General features: G+C 45.3%; 1 long non-coding RNA gene across 1 annotated transcript; it reads left to right on the forward strand.

Annotated features, from left to right (window-relative positions):
• The first annotated feature begins 989 nt into the window (after positions 1-989).
• On the forward strand, positions 990-3,767 carry LOC147913286 (uncharacterized). Its single transcript, XR_015548781.1, has 3 exons — positions 990-1,884; positions 2,787-2,888; positions 3,372-3,767. It is a non-coding gene; the product is annotated as an uncharacterized LOC147913286 (long non-coding RNA).
• Positions 3,768-9,415: the final 5,648 nt, after the last annotated feature.

Consider the following 9,415-nt stretch of genomic DNA (forward strand, 5'->3'; position numbering starts at 1 on the left):
GGTGGGGTTTCAGGTGCAGAGACCCAGAAGAGGAAGGGTCCGCTGGGTGTTCCCTGGACGACGAGGGGGCTGGCGAGCTCTAGTTTCTGGGGAAGAAGCAGACTTTCAGTTACCGTGATGTCGTGAGAGACCAGAGACCCAAGTTTCCCCGCTGTTCCAGCGTCCCTTTCCTCCACTCCCCATAAAACCCTGAGCGCAGAACAGCCTGTGCGTCCGTCCTCAGGGCAGCAGAGAAGCGGAAGCTGGGAGACTGCGTTCCACCCGGAGAGCAGCTTGGGGAACGGTGACCTCGGCATGACCAGGAGCCCTGGAATGTCCCCTGCCTCTACCTCAGCCACCACTTGCAAAGCCCACCCACCTTGTCCGGGTCAGAAACTGTGGCACCTCAGACGCCGAGTCAGTGTCTGTCTCTGGATCAGCCCTTCCTATTTCTTCCAGCTCTTTGCCCAGGAACCCCCAGTACATTACATTCCAGCTCCGCTGGAACCCGCAGTCCATCGACACTGCCATGTCTCCTTTTCCACCGGCCTCTCCAGGCTTCACCCCTGTTCTTGTCAGCTTGGGGTGTGGTCCGTCAGCACGATTTCTGATTTCCACCTTCCTCACACGCCGCACTACCTCGCTTCTCTTTTCTCCCATCTTCTATTGTAAAATCCACAAATCCGACATCACCTCCTCTCTGTCTCCCACCAAGAAGCTGAACGTGCCTGGAGAACATCGCCCGACAGAACTGATTTTAAATTCGTCATTTCAAACGTCAAGAGGGTGCTGACCTTTGCTTTTCCTCTCCGGTCCGTGCCGGGTCTTAATTTATGAAGGTGACTGAGCTATGACATGGGGAGGTCAATGCCACCGAAAGAAAGGTCCATGTCACTGAGATCCTCTAGAAACAAAAGGCACAGATGCCGTGCTGGGCCACATGGGGCAGCACCAGGGGGTCGGGGGACAGAAGACAGGAGGGAGGGGAAGAATTAGGCCATGGCCTTTCCTGGGGTTTCCACGGGTGGGGTGAACACTCAGGACTGGCTGGTTTGAATGATTTCCTTGGGCTTTGGGCAATAGGCATGGTCCTGGTTGAAGGCAGAGGAATCTTGCCTCCTGGGTGCAGGGCAGATGGAGGAGGCCTGGCTCTGGGTGGTTGGTGGGCGTATCGACGACAGGCCCCCAACTGGGCCCTTTGCTGTCTCTGAGGATTCGCTAGCTCGGAGGGGCAGTGTCTCCCCAGCCAGGAAGGTTTCTAAGAGGTGAAAACAGCATAATATACAGAACAACATAAAAACCACGATTCGTATTCTCTCTCTGAGAACAGTGTTTTATGCCTTCTTTTTTCTCAGCTCTGGCTTAGCAAACACGGCCTCTATCTCCTGCCGTATTTCATGGAGAAAACAGTGATGCTTCATCTTCCTAACGCCAGACTGGCAACATCCCCGCAGAGGCCTCCTCCTCCTTGCCTCCCATTCTGTCTGAGGACAACTTGTTCCTCTTTTGCCCACGTACTGCTCTGGATGGACCCCAGTCGCCGTCCCAAGGCTTCCTCTCTGAGGGGCCTCTCCTCTTGGATTTCAACAATGAACCCTTCTGTTCTCCTGCATAGCACTTGTCACAGCTTGTCATTGTCCTATTTAATTATTTATAATCAAAACCAATGATTAGAAACACATTTAATTGTTAATAAAATTGATCACTACTCAATAAAGCACATGTGAACCCATCAATTTATTATTTATTTTTAGCCCGTCCTACTTAACCCGCAAGTTCCTTGAGGACGCAAACCAACTCTGAGGTTTTCATGTTTGGTTCCTGGTGCTTTCATGGGGCTGGTGGATCAGCTATGATGTGGGTTCAGCTGCGCCTGACAGACTGCCATCAACAGAGCTTCAGCAGGTTAGAAGTTTCCGTCCCTTTCACGTGACGAGGTAGATGCAGCTTCACATTCTGAGTTACAGGATGGAGGGAGAGGGTGGAGGGCAGAATCCTCCCTTTAAGGACCCGTGATCTGGGCCCCGCACGTCCTGCCTGCAATGACAGCGCAGTGTCAGGGCTGCACCAGCTGAAGGGCAGGGGCGGCGCTAAGCTCAACATAACACAGAAGATGGAGAGGTGATGGCGGGCAAGGCTCTCAGGCTCTGCTACAAAAGTCACCGTGTGCGTCTTGAATGAATGAATGCAGGCAGAGGTGCACGGGGTTGTCAGACGGACTCCAAGGCTGCTGCTGTAAACGCATGCAGCAGCCCCACCAGGGGAAATGGTGAGAGCCCTTTGTTCCTGCACTTTCTGCCTGTCGACGCCCGTCCACTCTCCTCCTCCTCTCCTATTCCTAAGATGCTTGGCACCAAATCCAGCATTCAATCCAGTATTCATTATTTCTGGTTAGAAAAGGTGGAGGCTGTCCTAGTCAAGGGTTTTCCGGAGAAACAGTACCAACAGGAGATATATATCTAGAAAGAGATTTATTACAAGGTGTTTGCTCACACGATTATGGGGCTGGGAAGCCCCATGCTCTGCCTTCTGCAAGCTGGAGAACCAGGAAAGCCGGTGGTGTAGTTCAAAGGCCTGAGAGCTAGCGGGCTCGTGGTGTAGACGCCAGTCCGAGTCTGAAGGCTGAGAACCGGGAGGGCAAGGGCAGAAGACCGATGTCCCAGGTCAAGCAGAGAGAGCGCATCCTCCCTTCCTCGGCCGGTTTGTTCGGTTTGGTCCCTTGATGGATTGATTGGGTGATGCTGCCCACACTGGGGAGGGTTGTCTGCTTTACTCAGTCTACAGATTCCAACACTAATCTCTTCCAGAAACATTCTCAGAGACACACCCAGAAATGCTGTGTTCCCAGCTCTCTGGGCAGCACGTGGCTCAGTGAAGTCGACACATGAAATCAGCCATCACAGAGGCAGGTATGTTGAACAGGATGAAAGTGGCCACTGAGACACGGTGAGTGCACCCAGGCAGGGACAGCCTGGTGGACGGCGCCCCGCCTGGGAGCCGGCTGGTCCCACTCAGCCAGGGGCTTCCTCCCGCCTGCTGCTGCTCTATTTTAAAAGTACTTGCGGGCTGGCCCCGTGGCTTAGCGGTTAAGTGCGCGCGCTCCGCTGCTGGCGACCCGGGTTCGGATCCCGGGCGCGCACCGACGCACCGCTTCTCCGGCCATGCTGAGGCCGTGTCCCACGTACAGCAACTAGAAGGATGTGCAGCTAAGACATACAACTATCTACTGGGGCTTTGGGGGAAAAAAATAAATAAATAAAAGTACTTGCTATCTTTTTCCTTTTGAATTCCACATGAAGTCTCGAGATAAATCTGCACATCCTCGGTACCTCACCCAATTTTAAGTGGGCATAAGAAGAGTTTTGTTTTGTTTCCTTCTCTTTTGGTCACAGTTCAAACGACCCTGACTCCTTTCCCACCCCCGCGTTTCTGGGTCTGGATTCTCACCGTAGAGCCAGCACGATTGATGAAACGCTCAGCAGCGGCTCTGCTGGCTGTGAAATGACGTGACTCCTGTCTTCTCCACGATCTGCCTGGAACCGTGGAGCCCACCCTCAGGCCTGTGACGCGCAGAGCGTCATCCGATACCACCCTCTGCTGGGGACACAGAGCATTACACCTGTCAGCCAAAAGGGAAGAAAATACTCAGCACATGGGATTAGGGAAATATCAAAATATTTTAAATGACATCACAGCTACTATAAAATAAATGGGGCATGTCAGTTATTTTCAAAACCTTATGCACATTTAATATTATTTAAAGAGCATATACACAATAAATACTTGTTAACTGGAGAATTGAAATGCATTTTTATTTTCAGATGTAATGCGTGTCATATGATGAGCTGAATCCTATAATGACACATCTGTGTTAATAATGTAACACACTATAGGCCCCTTCCATGGGTGCCCACTGTGATGTATTGAAAGTCACTCCAACCAGTGAAGATAAGTGGATTCCTCCAACCAACAGGGACTTACAGACTTCTAGAAAATCCCAAATATCAGCCCAGAGTTATTAAAGAGGCCCGAAACGTGATAGCTAGCATTTATAATATAAGACATCAGCAACCCGAGAAGGAGACTATATGAAATGTTAATATTCACCAACCACAGCATCAGCTCCTGTTGGGGAAGCGATGCCTGTAACTACTTTAGACCAAAGCCCCGTGCGTCCTTTCACCAGTGTCACCTCCTCCAGGAGGCCTCCTCCTCTATCGCCTTGTCTGAAATTGCAACCCCAGCCGGGCCCCCAGGCCCTTCCCTGCTCTGTCCCCCATAGCGCCCATCACCAGCCAGGGGCCATTTCTGGGAACGACCTTGGGGACTGTCTTGTTGTGACCTCTGCGAAGGCAGGGGGCTTTTCCGAGCGTGAACAGCTCTGGCACAGAGTAGGTCAGAACAGCAGCTCATTGAGTGAACAGGTGTGGGTTTCGAAAGGCCCCATGTGGTCTCTAGAGGCCAAGTGAGACCCAGGTCCTCCTTATTACACTGCCCATCTCTGGCCCTGGCTGTCAATTTTTCAGAAATACGGATAATATTTTATCAGAAACGGCTAATACCCAGCAGAAGGCCTGGTCCACACACACACCTGACTTTGTTAACCCATGTTAAGCCAACACCTTTCTCTTTAAAATTTTGAATCATGTTGAAAACTAAGTAGGGGAACCTTTCCATTGGTATATTTCTGGAGCATCCTTCCCCCTTGGGGAAAATGTTTACCCATGGCGGCCATCCTTTAATTTAAAAGGCAACTCGCAGACATGGAGGAGGCAGGCGGTTGTCAAGTGAAGACTCAGGAAATAATCTGGCCTGAGAAGCTGGCACATAGCCCCTTGGGGTCTCCTGGAAGCTGAACCAGATGGTAACAGGGAGTCTGGGGCAGAGATGTGGGTGCCGAGGGCCCGGTGTGAACTGGAGTCGTTACTGTGGACGTCAGCTTCCTCATCTGTGCAAGGAACGGGGGGGAGGACTAAATCCTTACAGTCATGTTCTCTTTCTGGGATTTTACGAAACCTACGCTAGAGAGACGAGTAGATTTTGAAAATGTCATTGCCTTTACATGAGCATAGTTACGTTTTTCTTTAAAAAAAATTCATGTGGTGTTTTTGTAGCACTAACCGGTATGGGTCAACTATTTCAACAGAGAATTTTGCTGCTGGGAAAATCTAGTGAACAAGCCAGCTTTCTTCTTTGTTTGCAAGAATAAATAGGCACTAAGATATCACCACTGTGCTCTCTAGGGTGCAAGGCAGCTCCTAGGACCGTTGGAAATAAGCAGAATAAATAAGATGAACGTCAGGGATTATTCTAAGCTGATTATACTGAAACACCAAGCTAATGTTCTTCCTGTAGATATCCCTATATCCGTCTACATCTCATCTATTTCTATATCTACACATGATGTTGAAAATTAGATTTCTTGGTAGAGTAATAAAAAACGAGTTGAATTGAAATTCTGGAGAGAAGAAGGAAGAATTAGATCTTTCTTCCCTACTAGTGCCTGGTATATGTTGTTTTCCTCAGGCAAAGACGATGTGAAATGGCTGATGGGATCATGTGGTACGAGTCGACTGACCAATTAAGGAGCCGGTGCTGATTTGGCACTGGAAAAGTGATGTCCAAAATTTGCTTACAAAGTTACTATGTATATATGTTACACTATACTGTACTATACTATACATATATGCATAGTTCATACTGCGTTCTTGTCTCTTTTTCAAATGATTTAGAAGCGTTTACCTCTAAAACATTTCATTTGTGATTTTCACACGTAAATTCGTACCTACCAATCCTGTTCTGTCATCCAGACTTCATTGTTTTTCAGATTTATTTTGAGAAGAAACTCACTTTGGTTGGGTAGACCTCAGCAATTCACATGGCCTTACACTCCACACTTTGTTTAGGAGAGGTGAGAGCATTCCTCCGGAACCTGCACACATGCACTGCGCTTCCAGGCTTTGCTTGATTGCACGGTAAACTTTGTGTCAAGTTGCAGGCTTACTGAGGATTTGAAAGCTGTGCTCTCCAAGCAGGAGCGCAGGAAGGCCTTAGGCGGACAGTAAGACAGACCAGCAACAGGGAAGCTTCTTACCAGACAGGGGTCAGGAGCCTTCTAGAGCCGGGGCTTTGTACGCAAGTTTTGGAACAGAGAAATCAGCATCGGCTCCTGGGTTTAATTTGTCAGTCGACTCCTACCACATACCCCCGTCACTCATGCACATTGTCTTTGCCTGAGGAAAGCAAGCTGCTCTCCTAATTAAAAACTTTTTGCACCTAAGACAGAAAAGAAAAAAACCCTTACCATCCTATAATGTCGATCATCTAGACCAGTGGGCCAGAGAGGAAACACTTGCGGTTTGATGGACTTCCTGCCCTCGTCACATGTTCTTGGTTCTTTGTCCTGACAACCCTTTAAAAACATAACAGCCGTTGTGGTTCTGGGCTGCTATGGAAACAGCCTCTGGGCGGGATTTGGCCCCAAGTAACACACCTGACCCTGTGTGCGTTCCCAGAACAGCTTCCCTTTATTTTTCTAAAATAAATATGTCCTGCAAACGAGGCTAATTCCAATGATGTGGGCCATTATAAATACCTCATTAGGATGTCATGAAAGTCGTAAAAATTCACCCCAATTAAAAAAAGTTTTCTATGAATTTATGAACATACATTTATATAGAATTGGGATCATTTGTCACTTTCCTTGTTCTTTACTTTTTATTGTAGACTTTCCATCTGGGTCATTTTCCTTCTGTCTGAATTACATCCTTTAGCTTTGCTGGTGGCAAAACCTCTCAGTTTCTGTTTGTGTGAAAAGTTATGTACATTGCCTTTCTTTCCGAAAGATTGTCTCTCTGGTTGTAGAAATTTAAGTTGGCAGTGTTTTCTTTCGGTCCCTGTGGGGGTCATTCTAGAATTTCCTGTTCTCCGTTGCAGCTGTTGAGAAGTCAGTTGTCACTCTCAACTGTCATTATTTTAGGGAAATCTCTTAGTTTCCTTTGCCTTCTGTTAAGATTTTTTTTTTGTTTCTTGTTTTCTGCAGTTTCTTTGTGATCAATTTAGGTGTGAATTTTTTATTTATTCTCCTGGGAATTTGTTAGTATTCTGGAATCTGTGGTTGGTATTTTTCATCAATTCTGGAAAAATTTCATTTTGTCTTCGTATTTTGCCTTTGTTGCTCTCGTTTTCTTCTGGGATGTTAATAAAGTGTATGTAAATAAACATTTTACGTTCTATTTTTTATAACTCTTACATTTTTCTCTTTATTTTTAGTATTTTATCTCTGGATAATTTATTCTGATTTATATTCCAGTTCTTAAGCTGTGCCAAATCTGCACTTGAATTCATCCATTGTGTTTTTGATTTTGGTTATTTTGGATTTAATTTTTATTTCTAAAACCTCTAGTTATTTTTAAAATCTGATATGTTCCTTTTTATGGTTTCCTGTTATGTTAGATATCTTCAGGATTGTCTTTTATTTATTTCAACATTTTAACTTATTTTTTCACTCTATAAATAGCTTTATTGAGATATAATTCACATACCATACAATTCACCCATTTAAAGTGTACAATTCAATGGTTTTTATATATTCACAGGGTGTGCAACCACAATCACAGTCAATTTTAGAACACCTTCATCACCCATAAAGAAACCCTGTACCACTTTCCCTGAATCTTTCAGCCCTAGACAGCCACTAATCTACTTTCAGCCCCTATGGATTTGCCCATTCTGGACATTTCACAAAATGGCATCACACGTGGTCTTTGTGACTGGATAGCACATTTTATTTTATCCATTGATCAGTTGTTGGACATTTGGGTTGTGTCCACTTTTGGGATATTATGAGTCATGCTTCTATGAATGTTGATGTACAAGTCCTTGTGTGGACACCTTTTCATTTCTCTGGAGTATTCACCAGGAGTGGAATTGATGGATCATATGGTAACTCTATGTTTGATATTTGGAGAAACTACCAGGCTGTTTTCCAAAGTGGATGCATTATTTGAAAACCCCACCAGCAAGGTGTGAGGGTTCCAATCTCTTCAGGTCCTCTCAACACTTGTTATTATTTGTCTTTTGATCATAGCCACGAGTGGGTGTGAAGTGGTATCTTGTTGTGGTTTTAATTCACATTTCCCTGATGGCTAATGCTGTAAGCATACCTATTTTGTGATTTGCCCAATAATGGCAATAATGAAAGTCTCTGTGGGTCTGTTTTTGTTGTCTGTTGTTTCTCATTTATTGAGTAGTTTTCATGTATGTTTCCTTATCTTTGACAACATACTAGTCATTGCATTTGACAAATTATTGATAGGAATAATTTTTCCCTGTCGGTGAAGTACCTTTTCCAGATTTTATTTACATTTACTTCTGCCAGGCATCTAGTGGGTGGGTCGGGATCATTAATCTGGGACTCCCTTAAACCAAGGCTTAAGGTTCTCTTGATGGTACTGGAGAGTTGACCCAAGGCTGTAATTTTGCTCCTGGCTGTATCCTCATCCTGAGGGCGCACCTTAGGGAGTTCCTGGGGGATGTCCACAACTGGATTCTCACCTTCTCAGCCCTGGGACTTTTATTTCTACTTTCCTAAGTGAGGCTGTCAAATGAAAGTTTTTTGCTGAGTAGCTAAAGCCGTCAAGGAAAAAAGTCTCCATATTCCCTTCTGTTTCAGGCTGGTACTCCTTATGGAATTCCTTGTCAGTCTTGTGTGTGTGTGTGTGTGTGTGTGTTAGTCAGGGTTCTCCAGAGAAACAGAACCAATAGGATGTAAAACATAAACCCAAACATGAAAACCACACTTAGATAGGTTTATTGTAAGGAATTGGCTCACATGATTGTGGAGGCTTGGCAAATCCAAAATCTGCAGGGTAGATAGCAGGCTGGAGACCCAGGGAAGAGTTGCAGTTTGAGTCCAGAGGTGGTCTGCTGGAAGAATTCCCTCTTTTTCTGGGGAGGTCACTCTTTTTCTATCAAGGCCTTCATGATTGGATGAAGCCCATTCACATCATGGAGGGCAATCTGCTTTACTCAAAGTCTTCAGATTTAAATGTTAATCCCATCTAAAAAATACCTTCACAGAAACATCTAGACTGCTGTGTGACCAACCATCTGAGCACTGTGGCCCAGCCAAGTTGACACATAAAAGTAACCATCACAGTGTGTACACAGACACACACACACACACGTTCAGATTTTTTAAAATCTTTCCAGTGTAAAGTTGTTACAAATAACTAACTTGTCATTACTCAACTTGAAGTTTTTTTTACACCGATATGTTTTTGGTTAGATACAATTAATATTACTATGACTAGCTAGAGCCAAGTAAGGATTAATACAATTTTTTTTCAAAATTACAAAAGATTAATGGTAATAAAATTATTTAAATTAGTTTATAATGTTTTTTTCTCTCTCCTATAAATTGTTTTTGAATTTC

The sequence above is a fragment of the Ceratotherium simum genome, chromosome 28, assembly GCF_057802395.1.
Source record: "Ceratotherium simum simum isolate JZ-2026a chromosome 28, ASM5780239v1, whole genome shotgun sequence".
Classification (NCBI taxonomy): Eukaryota; Metazoa; Chordata; class Mammalia; order Perissodactyla; family Rhinocerotidae; genus Ceratotherium; species Ceratotherium simum.